The sequence below is a fragment of the Prunus avium genome, chromosome 7, assembly GCF_965620075.1.
Source record: "Prunus avium chromosome 7, drPruAviu1.hap1.1, whole genome shotgun sequence".
In the NCBI taxonomy this organism is placed as follows: domain Eukaryota; kingdom Viridiplantae; phylum Streptophyta; class Magnoliopsida; order Rosales; family Rosaceae; genus Prunus; species Prunus avium.
This window is the reverse complement of record NC_142290.1, coordinates 30,905,682-30,927,289: the sequence shown is the minus strand read 5'-3', so window position 1 is coordinate 30,927,289 and position 21,608 is coordinate 30,905,682. Positions and strand designations below refer to the sequence as shown.

General features: G+C 37.0%; 1 long non-coding RNA gene across 1 annotated transcript; it reads left to right on the top strand.

Annotated features, from left to right (window-relative positions):
- The first annotated feature begins 16,530 nt into the window (after positions 1-16,530).
- On the top strand, positions 16,531-18,889 carry LOC148293322 (uncharacterized). Its single transcript, XR_015837194.1, has 2 exons — positions 16,531-17,885; positions 18,032-18,889. It is a non-coding gene; the product is annotated as an uncharacterized LOC148293322 (long non-coding RNA).
- The last annotated feature ends 2,719 nt before the right edge of the window (positions 18,890-21,608 follow it).

Sequence of the window (21,608 nt, the reverse complement as noted above, 5' to 3'; positions counted from 1 at the left end):
ACTGGACCTCCAGCAATAGTGAATACAAAACCTGTAGTGGACCTACGCTTGTCCAAATCACCTGCGTAATCAGAATCTACATATCCAACAACACATTGACCAATAGAATTATCCTACTGAAACAATAAACCAACGTCCACAGTACCCATAATATATAGAATCCATTTCACAGCTTGTCAATGCCCTTTTCCTGGATTATGCATATATCTACTAACGATACTAACAACTTGTGAAATATCAAGCCTATTACACACCATAGCATACATCAAACTACCAACAACACTTGTATATGGAATTTGAGCCATGTAGTGACTCTCCTCATCAGTTTTAAGAGACATAGAAGCACTAAGTTTGAAATGAGGGGCAAGGGGTGTACTAACCGATTTTGAATTTTAAATCATCCCGAAACACTGTAGTACCTTCTTCAAATACTGCTTCTGACATAGACTAATCTTGCCCTTTGCTCTATCTCTTTTAATCTCCATACCTAGTATCTTCTCCAAAGTCCTTCATCTCAAATTCATTACTCAGTTGAGCCTTCAACCTTTCAATCTCTATTGTGCTCTTACATGCTATAAGCATATCATTAACATATAAAAGCAAATAAATAAAGGTTCCATCTTGTAGTTTGCGAAAGTATACACAGTGGTCATAGTGACTTCTTGTGTACTTCTGTCCGATCATAAACCTATCAAATCGCTTGAACCATTGTCTTGAAGACTGCTTCAGGCCATACAATGATTTTTGCAATTTGCAAACCCAATTTTCCTTTCCAGCAACATTAAAACCTTCTGGCTGAGACATATAGATCTCTTCTCCAAACCACCATGTAAGAATGTCGTCTTGACATCAAGTTGAGCCAACTCAAGGTCAAACTGCGCAACCAAAGCCAACAAAATACGAATAGAAGTATGTTTTACTATAGGAGAAAATACCTCATTGTAGTCAATGCCTTCCTTCTGAGCATAACTTTTGGCTACCAATCTGGCTTTGAATCTTACATTGTCTTTTCCCAAAGAATCCATCTTCTTAGCATACACCCATTTGCACCAATTGCTTTCTTTCCTTTTGGCAACTGAACTAGCTTCAAAGTCTCATTTTTATGAAGAGATGAATCTCTTCATCCGTAAATTTCTTCCACTCCACGCTCTCTAAACTTCTGACAGCTTCTTTGTAGGTAGATGGAATATTATCTTCAATGACTGGAAGTGCATATGCCACAATATTAGTAAACCAAGCAAGCTTTCGAATTTCCCTTCTCAATCTTCTGGTTCATCAAAATCAACTGTTGGACTAGTGTCTGTATCATCAGACCTTACTGGATCAACTGGAGTTTTCAGTAACACCACCTGCTTTGAACTACTCATAGTCTTGGTCGCTTTAGTTTCAGCTTCATGCTTGTTATGACTAACCATAGCAGCCTCATCAAAAGTTACATATCTGCTTACAATAAATTTCTTCTCATCTGGACACCAAAATCGGTATCCCTTTACGCCAGTTCTAAAGCCCATAAATAGAGCTTTGTTTGCTCTTGGATACAACTTGCTTTCCTTGACATGATAGTAAGCAAGACAACCAAATATGTGTAGATACTTGTAATCAGTACAAGGTTTACCATACCATACGTCCATGGGAGTTTTGCCCTCGTTCGCAACAGTAGGCAACCGATTAATGAGATGACTTGCATAGGTAACTGCCTTAGCCCAAAACGCTTTGCCTAAACCAACATTAGACAACATACACCGGACTTTCTCAATCAAAGTACGGTTCATGCTCTCTGCCACCCCATTCTGTTGCGGTGTCTCCCTAACCGTGAAGTGCCTCACAATACCCTCATCTTGACAAACTTTCAAGAAAGGATCAGACTTATATTCACCACCATTGTCTGATTTGAAAGTATTGATCTTTCGACCGCTTTGCGTTTCAATCATCTTTTTTCACTTCAGGAATATCTTCAAGACTTCATCTTTACGCTTCATGGTGTACACCCATACTCTTCTAAAGAAGTCATCAACAAAGGAGACAAAATAATGGCTACCTCCTCAAAATGCATTCTTAGAAGGTCTCCAAACATCAATGTGAACATAATCTAAAATGTCATTAGTGTGGTGAATAGCGGTGCCAAATTTCAATCTAGTTTGCTTACTCAGCACACAATGTTCACAGAATTCCAATTTGCATGCCTTTGCAGCTTTCAATATACCTTACTTCACCAATCGTTACAACGCCTTTTCACCAGCATGCCTAAGACGCATATGCCATAACCTCATAGTGTCTGTGCTATCTGTATCAGTAGCTTTGGCGACAACTACTCCACCAATAAATGTACTCCCCTACAAGAAATACAAGTTATTCCGTCATGTACCTCTCATCACCACCCGTGCCCCGTACATAGTTCTAAAAACTACACCATCCACGGTGATCTTGAGACTCTCGGATTCTAATGTCCCTATGTGATAAGATTTTTCTTCATATCCAGTACATAGAATAGAGCCACAAGCATGAAGAATAAGTCTCTTCCACTGCTTATCATCAATTTCTTCGAGTTTATCTTCCATAACAATATCCAATTCTTGTTGATACAACACATTCATAACTTCGCCCTACAGAGGGATGGTGGATGACCGACCATCGGAGGCTTTCCTATGGTGGTTTCATTGTAGGATCTTCTCCGCTCTCCAGATCTACAAGTTGGGAATAGTTGGATGACATCAGCCCTGGATTTACCATTCGGCCAGTAACCATTGCGCTTAAGACTGGCTGCCTGTTTGTACTATTTATTACTTTTATCTCTTGTTCCGATTATCAGATTTTACACCCTTTCACAATCAAGAATCTCCTTAAACCCTAAATCTCACTCTCTGAGCCTTCATCAGGTAAGTTTCTCTCTCTCTCTATCTCTCTCTCTCTCTTCATTTCCTGTTATAGTTCTTAACTATTTTTATAGTTCCATTTCTCATAGTCATTGTGCGCATGATATTTAGAAATGGGTTACAATTTTAGAAAATCAATTTCTAAAAGTTTGACTAGAATTTCAAGATTGCTACGAATGAGTTAAACATTCATTTCTTGACTGCTTATAATTGAGAATTTCTTTTATTATTAATATTGAATGTTAATCTGTGAGTTTGAAGTTTATATATCTCTTTCCCTGACTATGGGTGCGTGGGTTTCCAGATTTTCTAAAAATCTAAACATATAGTCACAGTGTTGGTAGAATTTCAAGTAGTGAGGATTTGAAGGTTTTTTCGGTGAAAATTTCTAGATTTTTACGAATGAGTAAAAGATTCTTTTCTTAACTGTATATTAGTGGTAATTTCAATATATTTTTAGAAAATATGTGATTATTATTATTGACATTGAATATTAATGTTTTTTCTTTTTCCGGTAAAACCAATGGAGGCTATCACGCTAACCTCCGCTGGTTTTAGGGACTTGGTTCCTAAAAATAAAAGGCTTGTTGTTGTCATGATACTGACCTGCTTTTACTATGGAGCACTTGTCATTAGACATTTTTTAGATCTTGTCGGACATTTCCTTTTAAATTGTTTTTCTAACACAGAGGCAACTAGATGGCGTATTAAGTTTTTTGGTGCGTTACTGTCAGTTCCTATTCTCATAGGAATTGGAGGATTGGACATTCATGCTCTTGATAGAGATGAGAATGGATTAAGGAGGAAAATTGGTGCCTCATTTTACTTAGTAGTGTCCTCCGTTAGCACCACTGGATACGGCAATGACCATTTTCACTTAGTAATGTCCTCCATTTATATATCTCTTTCCCTGACTATGGATGCGTGGGTTTTCAGATTTTCTAAAAATCTGAACATATAGTCATAGTGTTGGTAGAATTTCAAGTAATGAGGATTTGAAGAGTTTTTCGGTGAAAATTTCTAGATTTCTACGAATGAGTAAAAGATTCTTTTCTTGACTGTATATTAGTGGTAATTTTAATATATTTTTAGAAAAATATGTGATTATTATTATTGACATTGAATATTAATGTTTTTTTTCTTCGGTAAAACCAACGGAGGCTATCTCGCTAACCTCCGTTGGTTTTAGGGATTTGGTTCTTAAAGGTAAAGAGTTTGTTGTTGTCCTAATACTAACCTGCTTTAACTATGGAGCACTTGTTATTAGACGTTTTGTAGATCTTGTCGGATATTTTCTTTTAGATTGTTTTTTTGACACCGATGCAACCAAAATGCATATTAAGTTTTTTGGTGCGTTACTGTCAGTTCCTATTCTCATAGGAATTGGAGGATTGGGCATTCATGCTCTTGATAGAGATGAGAATGGATTAAGGAGGAAAATTGGTGCCTCATTTTACTTAGTAGTGTCCTCCGTTAACACCACTGGATACTACAATGACCATTTTCACTTAGTAATGCCCTCCATTTATAAATCTCTTTCCCTGACTATGGATGCGTGGGTTTTCAGATTTTCTAAAAATCTAAACATATAGTTATAGTGTTGGTAGAATTTCAAGTAATGAGGATTTGAAGAGTTTTTGGGTGAAAATTTCTAGATTTCTACGAATGAGTAAAAGATTCTTTTCTTGACTGTATATTAGTGGTAATTTTAATATATTTTTAGAAAATATGTGATTATTATTATTGACATTGAATATTAATGTTTTTTTTCTTCGGTAAAACCAACGAAGGCTATCTCGCTAACCTCCGTAGGTTTTAGCGATTTGGTTCTTAAAGGTAAAGAGCTTGTTGTTGTCCTGATACTGACCTGCTTTAACTATGGAGCACTTGTTATTAGACGTTTTGTAGATCTTGTCGGATATTTCATTTTAGATTTTTTTTTGACACCTATGCAACCAAAATGCATATTAAGTTTTTTGGTGCGTTACTGTCAGTTCCTATTCTCATAGGAATTGGAGGATTGGGCATTCATGCTCTTGATAGAGATGAGAATGGACTAAGGAGGAAAATTGGTGCCTCATTTTACTTAGTAGTGTCCTCCGTTAGCACCACTGGATACGGCAATGACCATTTTTACTTAGTAGTGTCCCCCCTTTATATATCTCTTTTCTTGACTATGGATGCGTGGGTTTCCAGATTTTCTAAAAATCTGAACATATAGTCACAGTGTTGGTGGAATTTCAAGTAGTGATGATTTGAAGGTTTTTTCGGTGAAAATTTCTAGATTTCTACGAATGAGTAAAAGATTCTTTTCTTGACTGTATATTAGTGGTAATTTTAATATATTTTTAGAAAATATGTGATTATTATTATTGACATTGAATATTAATGTTTTTTTCTTCGGTAAAACCAACAGAGGCTATCTCGCTAACCTCCGTTGGTTTTAAGGACTTGGTTCTTAAAAGTAAAGGACTTGTTGTTGTCCTGATACTGACTTGCTTTAACTATGGAGCACTTGTTATTAGACGTTTTTAAGATCTTGTCGGACATTTCCTTTTAGATTGTTTTTTTGACACTGATGCAACCAGAATGCGTATTAAGTTTTTTGGTGCGTTACTGTCAGTTCCTATTCTCATAGGAATTGGAGGATTCTCTTGATAGAGATGAGAATGTACTATGGAGGAAAATTGGTGCCTCATTTTACTTAGTAGTGTCCAACGTTAGCACCACTGGATATGGCAACGACCACTTTTACACGCTCCAAGAAAGATTGTTCGTCATAGTCTGGCTATATTTGGGCACTATTATTGCCGCAAAGTCAATTTCTTTTCTTTTTTCAGAATTCAACGTTCGGAGATAATAATATTTGTGTAATTCTCTGTTTTGTTCAATTTTGGTTAGTTATTATTCTTATATCTTAGTAGTGTGTGTAGGTTCAATGTTTTACCTGTGATATGAAACAATTTCTGTCATTTGTTTAAACAAAGCTGGCAAAACCTGGTTAGGGGAGGACCGCTGTTGCGTAGATACAGCTGCACCAAAATGGATTCAGTTGCATCCTCAACTTGTGATACTCGCAAGTGCACGAGCCGTTTGGTAGTATAGCATATGTAAGTGCGAGGTCGATCCCACGAGGATTGGTGATTGAATGATCCAATTCATTTTCCCTACACAAAACAGAAATGAAAAAGAAAGGAAATAAATAAAACAAGGAAGAAAGAAATAACTAACTCAAGCAGATAAGTTCCCAAGTTCAATTAGATTAATGGATTGATTCTAGCTAAAGTATGATTAAGCCATGGTGTGTGGTCATAACCTTGTGTTCCTAATTCCCTAATTTGATCATTTGTTGTCTAACCTAAAATTAAGCATTAGGAACCCATTAAGCATAGAAGAACAATTTAAACAACCAAGCATGTATCTAATCCCTGTTGTCGAATGTCCATACATACTCTTCCTATTCATAGTTCAATTCGAATTAAAGCATGGTGTATACTCTTAATTCAAACCAAGATAGCTAACATGCAAGCCTTAATGGTGATCAATCATTCAAACTAGCATATTAACTTATAAGCATAATGAATAAGAACATGAACCATAATTGAAACTTGGAAACTAATCAAACTTGAGACTAAAGAAAAGAATTTACATAATGAAAAGTAAAGTGGAACTAAGAAAAACTTAAGGAAAATTTCAACACAAAAGATTTCATTACAACAATTGAAAACTAGAAAATGAAACTAAGAGAATTTGAGGGAGAGAAGGGAAGGGAGCTCTAGAGAAGTGTTTGAGAGCTCCCCCCCTTGGGGTGTGTTTACAAGCTTGGGAAACCTCACTATATATAGGCCTAAGGAAGCTGAAAATCTGAATTAAGTATGGCTAATGCATACAACACTTTGTTTTATAAAATCTGAAATGGTTGATGCACTTCACTAATGCATACAACACTTCCATTATAAAATCTGAAATGGTTGATGCACTTCACTAATAAATCCCACCAGCAGCCCTAGCTCATCTTCATGTCACCATGACCAAGCTTCCAACCAGAAATAATAGCTCATCCTGAGGTCAGCATGACCAGCAACTTCAAGGGCTTACGAATTGGGCTTCCCTTAAGCAAATTAAGACTTTAAGCACTCAAACTTGAAGTTCAGAATGTCTTCTTTCCAGCCATATATCATTTGGGCCAATCCAAGGTCGGAGGAGGAAGTTAAGGCCAAAACAAATTGCTAACTCATTTTGCGCGCTGATAAAATCCATCCTGAGCATGGCTCTGTGTTTGCTAGGTAACAGACTCCACAATTATCCAATGGGGCTGAATTTCGGATATGTTATAGTATACACCCATTGGAACAACTTTCATGAAGAATGTGGCCTCATCCGAGCTATGTAGGTTGCTAAAACAAAGCTTGCAATATGACCTACGAAACTGGGCTGGCAGGGGACTGTAGCCAAAATTGAGTTTGTCTTTAAGCTCTTCATCCATTCATCCAAATTAGGCCCTAACATGCATGGATTGCATCATTTACTATCCAAAGCCCTCGTTATTACCTAAAGCTCAATGAACTGAAAGATAAACACAAAAAGGATTAAAAGCACAAGTTTAACTCAAAAAAACATAACCAAATCATAAGCTAGAAGGGTACAAAATGATATGTAAATATGCACCGATCAAATACCCCCAAACCTAGATTTTGCTAGTCCTCGAGCAAAACAAAAGGAAAACAAAGATAAAAACAAACAAGAAGTTAACTAGACCACTTTCGTAGGTAACTCGATTGCATTGAGCATATGCAACAAGCCTTTAAACCTCTAGGCATCCCTAGTAGGAGGAGTTGTGTCTCCTGAGGGTTTAACAGATACGATACCCACAAACGTTTTACTGACTCTGTAAAACAAGGTAATTAGAAAACTTAAAAGATTGTTAGTCCGTAAGCAAAATAAAAAACAAAAACAAAAATAATTACAAAAACAAAACAAAAATAAAAATAAAAATAAATAAATAAAAACTCAAAACAATCTTTCCGAACATTTTATGAAGATAAATGACTCATGCACATGACTCAAAAGTTTAAAAGCTCAATTTTAGACATTATTTACAAGGCGGCAAAGTTCAAAACATAACATGCTCAAAGTGTGGTAGTGTGATAGCCAAATGCAACAAATTCCCCAATCTTAGTTTTCACACAATTTCAAAAATCATACAAAGCACAAGTTCAACTTCAAATCTCACCAAAGTTGTCCTCTCACAAATGAATCACTCGGAAGAAGGCTACAATGCAATACTCAGTTATAAACATGAGGTTAGAGTTAAACCATAAGGACTTAACTCGAAATAAAAAGATGAAGGACTTGCATTAATATGATCTCAAGAAGGATGCCAAACACTTAAAAGTAGAAAAATGAATGCAATTCAACCACATGACATTTAAGATCAATTTAGGTCTTTAGCATAGGTTGTAATGGGGCCAAGGGTGTAAGGTGAGTAAGAAATGAAGGGTATGGATAAAACAAAGTCCAAGAAACTCAAAATATAAGAGCATAAAACAATTGTTTACAAGACTTCGAATCATCACGATTAGATTTTTTCTTTTACACGATCAAAACTCCTTATACCTTCATTTACAATGATTCATACTCCTTTCCTTGAATTGAACAAACACCAATTTATTTTGAAGGCCCAAAAATGAAACCCAAAAATGAAATTTCATTCAACCACCACTTAATCACAACTTTTCTCGTTTCTTTCACCAATTGTGTGATTTTTTTTTTTTTTTCAAAATGTAACACCAATTCCCAAACTTAGTATGAAAAACACATCCCAATTAAAGCTCATGAGTTCCTTAGAAAGGTAAATATTTGTTTTTCAGGCTAAGGCGAGGAAATATAATTGGTAAAATGAAAGAAAAGGTTTACATGTAGGCTCAAAATGGTTAACAATGGAAAGTCATGCTTAAACATGCATAAGGTTAGCTTGAAAGGCACAAACGATCCAAAGAGGGCCTTAATATCATTTCTTAAATGTCATGAGATCAAATTGCAAAAGAATGAATGACTTTTAAGTGTTCAACCAAATCAATGAATAATGAGATCAAACAACAACTTAGATGACAAGAAATTAAGAGTATGTGTATATAACACTCATGAAATGAAGTACAAGGCTCAAAAGCTCACATTATATGGTTATATAAGTCTAATTTATGATTCATACAATTCTTTAGATCATGCAAATCCTTTAATTGGAAAATTATGAAACAAATGGCAAGTGCAAAGAAGGTTTCGAACATGTCATGCTAGAACGATGCCAAATTAATTAATTAATTAATTATTATTTTTTACAATAAAAATTTACAAGGAAAAAAAATAAATAAAATTCAATTTTTTATTTAAGTCATGCAACATTTATCACAATCTCATCAAATGTGTTCGGAAAGTGACTAAACAAAACAAGATTCAAAACAAGAACGAAATTTAAATTTTTTTTTTTTTTTTTTTTTATAATTTTAAGAAAAACCAAGTTTACTTGCTAAACTCCAATACCCCCAAACCTAGAAATGAGCATTGTCCTCAATGTTTAAAAATTAGCCACAAACAATGTCATAACAACAAATGAAAGGTATTAAAGCAAATAAATAAAAAATCACAAAATCACAAAAGAAAACAAAAACAAAATAATTATAAAATAAAAATTACAACACAAACAAACAAACAAACAAAAAAAATGAAACAGTAAACCCTAATCACACAATTCTGAAACCCAAAAAAAATTTTGAAGCCCAAAGCCCACAATTTTGAAACACAAACCACGGTGAATTTAACCCACTTTGAAACCCAAACAACGGTGAAAACCTAACCCACAATGAAATCTGAAGCCCACATGTTATTATTAATTAATTAATTAATTTATTTATTTTAATTTAATAAAACGTGAATTGGGAGTGCGAAGGCGGGATTTCTGAAAAGAAAGTGTGTGGTCCCTGATGCCTTGGTTCCTGGGGCGTCACGGGTGAAAGGGGTGAGGGACGTGTCGGCGTGCAGAGGCAACAGTCACATCCCCCAAGCCAGAATTATTGGCTTCTTGGGTGAAGCGGGACGACTTTTTCACTAGAAGGTGGTGAAAGGTGAAAATGCAATTAAGGGGGGTTGGGAAACGGGTGCGGCGACATATAGAGATAAGCCGTAAGGGCCGCACAGAACTCAGAACCGCAGCGGCTAGGGTTTAGCAGACTAAGTCTATAAAAGGTAAAAAGAAAGGGTAAAAAAAAAAACAAACTCAGAAACACACAAAAGAGAAAAGAAAGAAAGAAGAAAAGAGAGTGAGAAATCAAATGGCCTCTAACTACCCATTTTCGTTGGATCTCAACCTAGCTCCACCGACTCAGACACGAGGCCAAGCAGCGGCACCAGTATGGATGCCCTACTTTGCTTCCGCACGGGGGCCTGTGACAGTAACTGACTCAATACTCCTGGACAACGATGTTGCCATTGGAGTGGCTAGAAATTTAGTGACTCCTAAAGATATACGTGTTCTGGGGACAAGGGATGACAATCGGGTCGTGAGCGATGCCCTGGCACTGAGCGTGCAGAGTACGGCAACAGTCGCAAGTTTGGGTCATCGCCTACTTGCGAAGTCCCATGAGGTAGAGGTGCTGAAAGGTCAGTTGGCGGCGGAGCGAAGTATGGTTGAGGAGTGTCAGACTGCTATAAAAAGCTTAAAAAGGGAGAGGTCAAGGATAGTGGAGGTGAATCGACACCAGCTAGAAGTTTTGCGGGACGAGAATAAAAACCTATCAAAGATGGTAGAGTTGTATTCTCACGACATGCGAAAGCAGCTGGAGGACCTAGACCGACCGGGTAAACGCAAACAAGCAGATCGCGAGAGTAGTTACGCTCAAGCTAAGATTGCGATCTTTGGGAGCTCAAGTGATGAGCCCCAAGAAGCTGTGCGTGAAGCCCCGGAAGAGGACAGCCAGAGGGCCAAACTCAAAGCTCCAATGGTCGAGACACCAAGCACCGAGAAGAAATGATTTCCTACTGCATTATTGTTGTTTTTATTTTATTTTGTTGTTTTTGTATTTTCGTTATTTTGTTTCGGAAATAAAAGAGTAAGGTTGCAGAAAGAAAAAGAAAAAAAAAAGAAAAAAGAAAACAAAGACGACAAACGGAAAAGAAAACACATTTCCCTAACTAAAATAAGATAAAGATGATAGCCGAAAGGGAAAAGCAAAAACACAAAGCTCTAGAAAATGAAAGTAACGGGCAAAAACATTAAACACCAGAAAACACGGAAAAAAGAAAAGTAAAGTGAAAGTAAAGGTGCTCCCCCTTGAAGCGATTAGGTCGAGCATGCCCGGGAAATCCGAAATGGTGTTGGCTCTCTCTCATCAGCATATGTCTATTTAAACCACACCTCTGCAAGCGGATGATACCCAGCATTTCTTCCTGCAACTAAAGGAAAAACATCAAAAAATCCAGAAACAGAAAAAAAAATGGCATCCTCATGCACTCACCTTGATGATCTCAACCTTGAATTGTCCCTTGCGCCACCGAATGCGCAGATAAGGGTTCCTCCAAACCATGTCTTCCCAAACTCCACATATCATCACGGTACGGCCTCAAACTTTGCTGAGATAATACCGAACTTTTCTGAGGCAATGCCGAACAGAGCAGCGCTGCTGGGAGGCATGATTGGTAACAAGCTCACACCGACAGATCATCTGCATGTGGCACAGAGGTCTGACAAGGCAGCGGTGGAGGAGTCCCACAATTTAACTGTACTCCATGCGGTCTCGGCTACCAATTTGGGCATGCGATTGCTGGCGAGAACACGGGAGTGTGCCGCGATGAGCGAGGAAATAGCTTCCTTGAAGGCTATGGTGGCGGACTTGCAGAAGCGGCTCTATTGTGCCAATCAGCACGTGGAAGCACTGCAGAGAAAAAATGAGGACCATGTGGAGCTGCTGCAGATTCTGCAAGTAAGAGAAAATAGAGGCATGCCATGAAGATGAAGATGAAGATGAAGAAGATGAAGAAGATGATGATGATGTTGTTTTTTTATTTGTTTTTATTTTTGTTTTGTTTTGTTTTGTTTTTTTTTGTTTTTTTTTTTTTTTGTTTTTATGCACTGTTTGAAATTTAAAAAAAAAAAAAGTGTTTTAACACTCAGAAATAAACTAACTAACCATACCACGTAAATAAATAAATAGACTAACATAACAAAACAAAAACAGAAACAAAACAAAAACAAAGACTCAACAGAAAAGAAAACAAAGAAAATAAAGAAAACTTAATTTAAAAACACACGAATATACAAGCAACTCACGGATGACCAGTTAAGGGCCTCAGAAAACACAGCCAGGGGATCCGGGAAGGTTGGAGGGGTCACAATGGTCCCGCTTAAAACCCAAACTTCTTAGACACCGAAGGTGTCGCCTAAAGAACTCCTAGACACTGTATTAACAGAAGTGCTCACTGGGGTTACCATAAGTCGGCTCATATGAAAAATCTTTTTTTTTTAATTTAAAAATTTTTAAGATAAGAAATAAAAACAAATTAAGATAAAATGAAACAACAAACCATAAACGAAAATGAACTAAGTACTCTAAACAAACTCAAACAAACTCAATAAATTGTTGTACTAAAAGAAACAAACCAAGAAACCAAAGAAAAACACAAACAGCACTTTCTATCACCTATTTATCACCTTTTGGACAGATTCGTTTCTATGTTTTTCAGCTTCGACCTCTGTTCAGTTTTTAGGCTATAACTTTCCAACCGTAAATCCAAATTTTACGTTCTTTATATGGTTGGATTCAGCACAGAAAAACAAAGAACTCAACGCAGACCAAAAGGTAAAAACAATGACGGAAAGAAACATAATTCAAAGAAGAGAAAGGATTGAAATGCTCCCCCTTGAAGCGATTAGGTCGAATGTGATGCACTTGGAGGTCGCGACTTCTCCCATTGCTCCACACTTCCCATTCTTATGATTGAGGTTGCCATCTCTCTCCATTTTTATTAAGCTATCATAAATTGCTAAAACAAACACACAAACTTGAAATGGAATTAAAAGGATTAGGAAATAAAAACTAAAATGAAAAGGAAAATCAACACACATCCAATTCCATGCTTCAAAGCAACAAGCACCAATGGGTTGTGTAAGCTGGGACTTAAACCCAGTTCTCTTGCTTGTTGGGCAATTGTCCTTTTCTGTTGGACTACAAACACAACTTGTCCATTAACGTCATTAACTTTAAAACTTGAAATTGTCTAGAAAAACATGAAAATGAAAAATAAAAATAAAACAAGTAGGGAAAAGAAATAGAACCAAACTATGTTGCCAATTCCCCGGCAACGGCGCCAAAAACTTGTTGCGTAGATACAGCTGCACCAAAATGGATTCAGTTGCATCCTCAACTTGTGATACTCGCAAGTGCACGAGCCGTTTGGTAGTATAGCATATGTAAGTGCGAGGTCGATCCCACGAGGATTGGTGATTGAATGATCCAATTCATTTTCCCTACACAAAACAGAAATGAAAAAGAAAGGAAATAAATAAAACAAGGAAGAAAGAAATAACTAACTCAAGCAGATAAGTTCCCAAGTTCAATTAGATTAATGGATTGATTCTAGCTAAAGTATGATTAAGCCATGGTGTGTGGTCATAACCTTGTGTTCCTAATTCCCTAATTTGATCATTTGTTGTCTAACCTAAAATTAAGCATTAGGAACCCATTAAGCATAGAAGAACAATTTAAACAACCAAGCATGTATCTAATCCCTGTTGTCGAATGTCCATACATACTCTTCCTATTCATAGTTCAATTCGAATTAAAGCATGGTGTATACTCTTAATTCAAACCAAGATAGCTAACATGCAAGCCTTAATGGTGATCAATCATTCAAACTAGCATATTAACTTATAAGCATAATGAATAAGAACATGAACCATAATTGAAACTTGGAAACTAATCAAACTTGAGACTAAAGAAAAGAATTTACATAATGAAAAGTAAAGTGGAACTAAGAAAAACTTAAGGAAAATTTCAACACAAAAGATTTCATTACAACAATTGAAAACTAGAAAATGAAACTAAGAGAATTTGAGGGAGAGAAGGGAAGGGAGCTCTAGAGAAGTGTTTGAGAGCTCCCCCCCTTGGGGTGTGTTTACAAGCTTGGGAAACCTCACTATATATAGGCCTAAGGAAGCTGAAAATCTGAATTAAGTATGGCTAATGCATACAACACTTTGTTTTATAAAATCTGAAATGGTTGATGCACTTCACTAATGCATACAACACTTCCATTATAAAATCTGAAATGGTTGATGCACTTCACTAATAAATCCCACCAGCAGCCCTAGCTCATCTTCATGTCACCATGACCAAGCTTCCAACCAGAAATAATAGCTCATCCTGAGGTCAGCATGACCAGCAACTTCAAGGGCTTACGAATTGGGCTTCCCTTAAGCAAATTAAGACTTTAAGCACTCAAACTTGAAGTTCAGAATGTCTTCTTTCCAGCCATATATCATTTGGGCCAATCCAAGGTCGGAGGAGGAAGTTAAGGCCAAAACAAATTGCTAACTCATTTTGCGCGCTGATAAAATCCATCCTGAGCATGGCTCTGTGTTTGCTAGGTAACAGACTCCACAATTATCCAATGGGGCTGAATTTCGGATATGTTATAGTATACACCCATTGGAACAACTTTCATGAAGAATGTGGCCTCATCCGAGCTATTTAGGTTGCTAAAACAAAGCTTGCAATATGACCTACGAAACTGGGCTGGCAGGGGACTGTAGCCAAAATTGAGTTTGTCTTTAAGCTCTTCATCCATTCATCCAAATTAGGCCCTAACATGCATGGATTGCATCATTTACTATCCAAAGCCCTCGTTATTACCTAAAGCTCAATGAACTGAAAGATAAACACAAAAAGGATTAAAAGCACAAGTTTAACTCAAAAAAACATAACCAAATCATAAGCTAGAAGGGTACAAAATGATATGTAAATATGCACCGATCAACCGCCCCCACAGTCCCCACTACCCCCAGCGTCCTCAGTGTTAACAGACCTGGAAGCTCAACCGATACATAATGGGTCCAACAGCTAAAGGTTAGTTCCAGAAGGAACCTCCAATCAGTAGCTACCGAACAAGGCCATCAACCCCTCATAACAGCTAGAGTCCCGGCAGCGCTGCAGCAGTAGAAGGCCCCTCCCCATAGAACAGCAGGATGAACACACTACAACAGACCTGGAAGCTTAACTGATACAGAAAGGGTCCAACAACTCGGGGTCAGTTCCATAAGTAACCTCCAATCATGGTGTACACCCATACTCTTCCAGAGAAGTCATCAACAAAGGAGACAAAATAATGGCTACCTCCTCAAGATGCACTCTTGGAAGGTCCCCAAACATCAGTGTGAACATAATATAGAATGTCATTAGTGTGGTGAATAGCGGTGCCAAATTTCACTCTAATTTGCTTACTTAGCACACAATGTTCACAGAATTCCAATTTGCATGCCTTTGCAACTTTCAATATGCCTTACTTCACCAATCCTTACAACGCCTTTTCACCAGCATGCCTAAGACGCATATGCCATAATCTCATAGTGTCTTTGTTATCTGCATCAACAGCTTCGGTAACAGCTACTCCACCAATAACTGTACTCCCCTGCAAGAAATACAAGTTATTCTGTCTTGTACATTTCATCACCACTCGTGCCTCGTACATAGTTTTAAAAACTACACCATCCACAGTGATCTTGAGACTCTTGGATTCTAATGTGCCTATGTGATAAGATTTTTTTTCATATCCGGTACATACCAAACATCACTAAATTCTATTACTATTCCATCATGCATCTTCAAGCAAATTTTGCCCAGCAAACAACTCCACCATCCCGCTTCTCGAAGCTAAAAAACCATTCCCGAATAAGACACATATAATAGGTACAACCTGAATCCAAAATCCATTCCTTCGAGTGACCATCAGCAGATGAACTAGCCAAAGCAAACTCGAAATCATCATCTCCCGATTTTGCAACATTTGCTTCAGAACCCACTTTCTTATTCTCTTTGTTCTTCAATTTGGGGCAGTCTTTCTTCCAATGACCCTTTTGGCGACAAAAAGCACATTCATCTTTATCAAGTAACTTCCCTCGCGATTTTGAACGAGATTTCCTCGCTTCCCAAATTTTCTTTCCTCTGTTCGACCCCTTGCAACGAGTGCCTCGGTTTGTGAATTATGAGTCTTCTGTTCCTTCTTACGACACTCATGATTCACCAATGCCGCAGACACCTCATCAAGTTTCACCTCGGATTTTTCATACAACAAAGTAGTTGTCAAATGATCATAATCATTAGGCAATGAATTTAACAAACATAGTGCCTTATCTCCCTCAGGAATTTTCACATCAAGGTTTTCTAAATCAGAAAGTATTTTATTATAATCATTGATGTGTTCGTGCATAGAAATACCTCAACGATATTGAAATCAGAAGAGTCGCTCCTTCAAGAAGAGTCAATTTTCTGCACTCTTGGTCATGTACTTCTCCTCTAATTTCCTCCATAACTCCTTTGCAGAAGTTTCCTTCATATATAGGTATTTCTAATCTTTATCAAGAAACGATAGAATAGAGCCACAAGCATGAAGATTAAGTCTCTTCCACTGGTTATCATCAATTTCTTCGAGTTTATCCTCCAAAATAATATCCAATTCTTGTTGAGACAACACATTCATAACTTCGCCCTATAGAGGGATGGTGGATGACCGACCATCGGAGGCTTTCCTACGGTGGTTTCGTAGTAGGATCTTCTCCGCTCTTCAGATCTACAAGTTGGGAATAATTGGATGACATCAGCCCTGGATTTACCATTCGGCCAGTCACCACTGCGCTTAAGACTGGCTGCCTGTTTTTACTATTTTTTACTTTTATCTCTTGTTCCGATTATCAGATTTTACACTCTCTCACAATCAAGAATCTCATTAAACCCTAAATCTCACTCTTTGAGCTTTCATCGGGTAAGTTTCTCTCTCTCTCTCTCTCTCTCTCTCTCTCTCTCTCATATTTCCTGTTATAGTTCTTAACTATTTTTATAGTTCCATTTCTCATAGTCATTTTGGGCATGATATTTAGAAATGGGTTATAATTTTAGAAAATCAATTTCTAAAAGTTTGACCAAAATTTTAAGATTACTTCGAATGAGTTAAACATTCCTTTCTTGACTGCATATCATTGAGAATTTCTTTTATTATTAACATTGAATGTTAATATGTGGGTTTGAAATTTATATATCTCTTTCCCTGACTATAGGTGCGTGGGTTTCCAGATTTTCTAAAAATCTGAATATATAGTTACAGTATTGGTAGAATTTCAAGTAGTGAGGATTTGAAGGGTTTTTCGGTGAAAATTTCTAGATTTCTATGAATGAGTAAAAGATTCTTTTCTTGACTGTATATTAGTGGTAATTTCAATATATTTTTAGAAAATATGTGATTATTATTATTGACATTGAATATTATTATTATTTTTTTTGAGTAAAACAAATGAAGGATATCACGCTAACCTCCATTGGTTTTAGGGACTTGGTTCCTAAAAGTAAAGGGCTTGTTATTGTCCTGATACTGACCTGCTTTTACTATGGAGCACTTGTCATTAGACATTTTTTAGATCTTGTCGGACATTCCCTTTTAGATTGTTTTTCTGACACAGAGGCAATCATATGTCGTATTAAGTTTTTTGGTACGTTACTGTCAGTTTCTATTCTCATATGAATTGGAGGATTGTGCATTCATGGTTTTAATAGAGATGAGAATTGACTAAGGAGGAAAATTTGTGCCTCATTTCACTTGGTAGTGTCCTCCATTAGCACCACTGGATACGGCAACGACCATTTTTACACGCTCCAAGGAAGGAAGATTGTTCACCATAGTCTGGCTATATTTGGGCACTATTATTGCCGCAAAGTTAATTTCTTCTCTTTTTTCAAAATTAAACGTTCAGAGGTAATATTTTTTGTGTAATTATCGGTTTTGTTCAATTTTGGTTAGTTATTATTATATCTTAGTAGTGTGTGTAGGTTCAATGTTTTACCTGTGAGGTGGAACAATTTCTGTCATTTGTTTAAACAAAACTTGCAAAACCTGATTAGGGGAGGATCGCCCCCACAGTCCCCACTGCCCCCAGCGTCCTTAGTGTCATCAGCGTCAACAGACCTGGAAGCTCAACCGATATAGAATGGGTCCAACAGCTAAGGGTCAGTTCCAAAAGTAACCTCCAATCAGTAGTTACCGAACAAGGCCATCAGCCCATCAGAACAGCAATAGTCCCGGCAGCGCTGCAATAGTAGAAGGCCCCTCCTCATAGAGCAGCAGGATGAACACACTACAACAGACCTGGAAGCTCAACTGATACAGAAAGGGTCCAACAACTCGGGGTCAGTTCCATCAGTAACCTCCAATCAGCAACTAGCGAACAAGGTCATCAGCCCCTCAAAACAGCAAGAGTCCCCGCAGCGTTGCATCAATATTAGCAGCAACAGAATCCCCCTACCCCCACAGAACAATTGGATGAGCCCCCTCCCCACACAACAGCACCTCCCATTTCAGAAGCAACACAAGAATAGAACGTGTCCAACAACTCGGGGTTAGTTCTAGAAGCAACCTCCACTCATCTGCTACCGAACAAGGCCATCAGCGCCTCAAAACAGCAAGAGCCCTTGCAGCGCAGCAGTAGAAGGTCCCCCGCCACAAAACAGCAGGAGCAGCAGCTCAGGGTCAGGTCCAGAAGCACCGGCTAGCAGCAGCAGTAGCGTGTTTCCATAGAGATTTGGGCCATATGCGTGGCTGATTCTTGTTCATGTGGTGGTTGTGTAGTTGATTCCAAGGGTGTAGGTCACATACTTTTTCTTTTGGTTAAGTAAACATACTTTCGTTGAAGAAAATCTGTGTAATGGTACATAGTAGACAAACTGAGTCTTTTGATCAATGCCTAAGAGTACTTACATCCACCTAAGAACATCATGAAATATAGACAAAACCCTCTAAAATACAACTGCTTCCCTTACTAATTTCTTTTTCAGTCAATGGTCCAACTTAAACTCTAAAAGAAACATGGGCGATGACATGATAGGTACTGTTTATGTAGTAAATGGGGTGATGTTGTATACATGTTTTGTTGTAAAAGGCTTGATATTTTCTGTTAATGTGACATATTATAATCACAATCCTCAAAATAGGATACAATTGCTCTTGCATAGTAGGGTGCAGTTGGCCAATGGACACATTTGTTATGTTTTGTGCTATATGATTTAGATGACTTGCATTCATTAGTACAATGCAACTTTTCGTAAACTTATGTGTTGATATTTCAGGTTGTGCTGTCATTAATGCTGCAGAAAATGGTTCATCATTTCCATTCAAAAGAAAGGACCAAATGCTTGACTATATATTAACTTTAATAGACGAGATGATAGTGAAAGCTTTTCAGATTCTTGTCTGGAACTTCTAGACACGCAAGTTAGTAAGTCCCCATTCGATAACGTTTTAATGGGTTGTTTTCATTTTTAGAGAACAAAAATGAGGCAAAAACACGTTCAGTGGCCCCAAAACAGAAAACATTGAGAATGTTTTCATTTTATGAAAACAAGTTCATGTGTACTTGTAGAAACATAAAGAAGTTGTTTTCATTCTCATGGGAAACATTTTCATAAAAATAACTCACATATTATTATTTCAAATTGTACTACCAGACACGTTTTCATTGTTTTTGTTTTCTGAAGATGTTTTCTAATTAATCTACCAGACGCATTTTCATTTCCTAAAAATGCAAATTCGTTTTCTTGTTTTCATTCTCTGAAAATATTTTAAGAAAACATTCTCAGTATTTGTTTTGCCTGAAAAACCATGGAATTAGTAAATTATGGGAAAACACAATTTTCTAGGTGGACTCAATTTTCCACAATTTAGGGAACCATATTTTTCCAAAGATTAGGAGAAACCTGGAAAATGTTTTGGGGAGATATTTTCCAATACAACTTGAAAGTGTCATTAAATCTACACTTATTTCGTTTTAGAAATTATTCCATTGCAAATCAATGCCAAAATGAATACTTGGAGGGAAAAAATTTCACTAATATTTCCCAAGAAGAAAATGATTGCTTGGTAAATATTTTTGAAACAAACTCCCCAAATGTGATGGTCAACTTCTGTTGAACCTTTTCCAATTTTTCTCACTCTTCATTAATTTCTGCAGGCCCGTGCTTTAAGTGCCTGCACTACATTGGTCTCTGTGGAGCCAAAATTAACGATTGAAACCAGAAACCATGTATTAAAGGTTTGCTGTTTATTATGCTGATGCACTATTTGTAACAGGAAACACACTTCTTGATTGGTTGTTGCTTTATTTTTTTTATTATTTTTTTTATTGTGATAATTTTGACAGGCCACCTTAGGGTTCTTTGCTTTACCAAATCATCCAGTAAATGTCGTCAATCCTCTTATTGACAACCTCATCACTCTCTTGTCTGCGATTCTTCTTACAAGGTATATTAAATCACATAAAATATGCTTTTCGGAAGTGCTTATTCTTCTCAAACTGCTTTGCTTTTTGGTTTTCTCTTTGTTTCCTTTTTGTGTGAGAAAGTTACCAGATGCTATATCAGGATTCTTTTATAATTTTGGAATATATACTAATTCATGTTATATGTGATTTTCTATTATTAATTTATTCAGTTGTGAAATTTTTGACACCTTTTGGATAAGACTGAGTTTTCACTCTTGTAGGGGTATAAAAATTTCACATCAGGAGATGCTTCTCAAGTTTCGGACAGGCTGCCGAGGAAGTTGCACGCACAACAAGCAATTTGACTGTAACTTGCGTGGGAACTTTTCCAACTTACCATGTAAAAATGTCTTTTGATTGAAACAGCTTTTCCTTTATTTTTGCTTTTGCCTACCCTTATTCTTATCATCTTGTTCAACTGCCAGCGGCTTTTGTATTGCCAAGTCGTGAGGCCTTGTCATTGGGAGACAGGGTCATTAGGTATCTTCCACGTTGTGCAGTCACTAATTCTGAAGTTAGAAAAGTCTCTGCTCAGGTAAGGTTTTTGCAGACTTGCCTTTTTTTAAGTGTCACTTAAGTTACATTTAGTTAATCCCCTATAGTGAAATATGTTACCCTCATTGTTATCTGGAAATGCATATGGATATCTAAATTTTTAAGGGCATTTGTCTATTTAGGTAAGTTTTTGGCTATATTTTTATAAAAACTGACATTTTTAAAAATGAGGTGTAAATTTTGACTCTTTTTATTTATTTATAAAAACTCATGTGTAAGCTGGAGTTTGATCCGCTTGAATGCACACATTTATCATAACAAACGAGATCTCAACAAAGACTTCCACTAATATATTCCTGGCTGGGTCTAAATATTTGAAACCGGAATTTGTAATGTCATATTGATACCATATGAGCTCTTGGACACATTTTTCTTGTATGGTTTCATAAGAAGAGGTTTCTGCATGCGGACCATAACATTTGGAATGAGATGGATTCAACGACCTATACCAGCACCAGCAGTAGGAATTGAAACCCCAAAACCCGAAACCTTGTATTAACGGAAGGGACGAGAACTGGCAGTGGTAGCACACGACATCAATTATAATCACACTACACTTCCAGTCCACAACTTTCATATATTAGTGCAGTAAGAAGAGTAGTCAAAAGGCA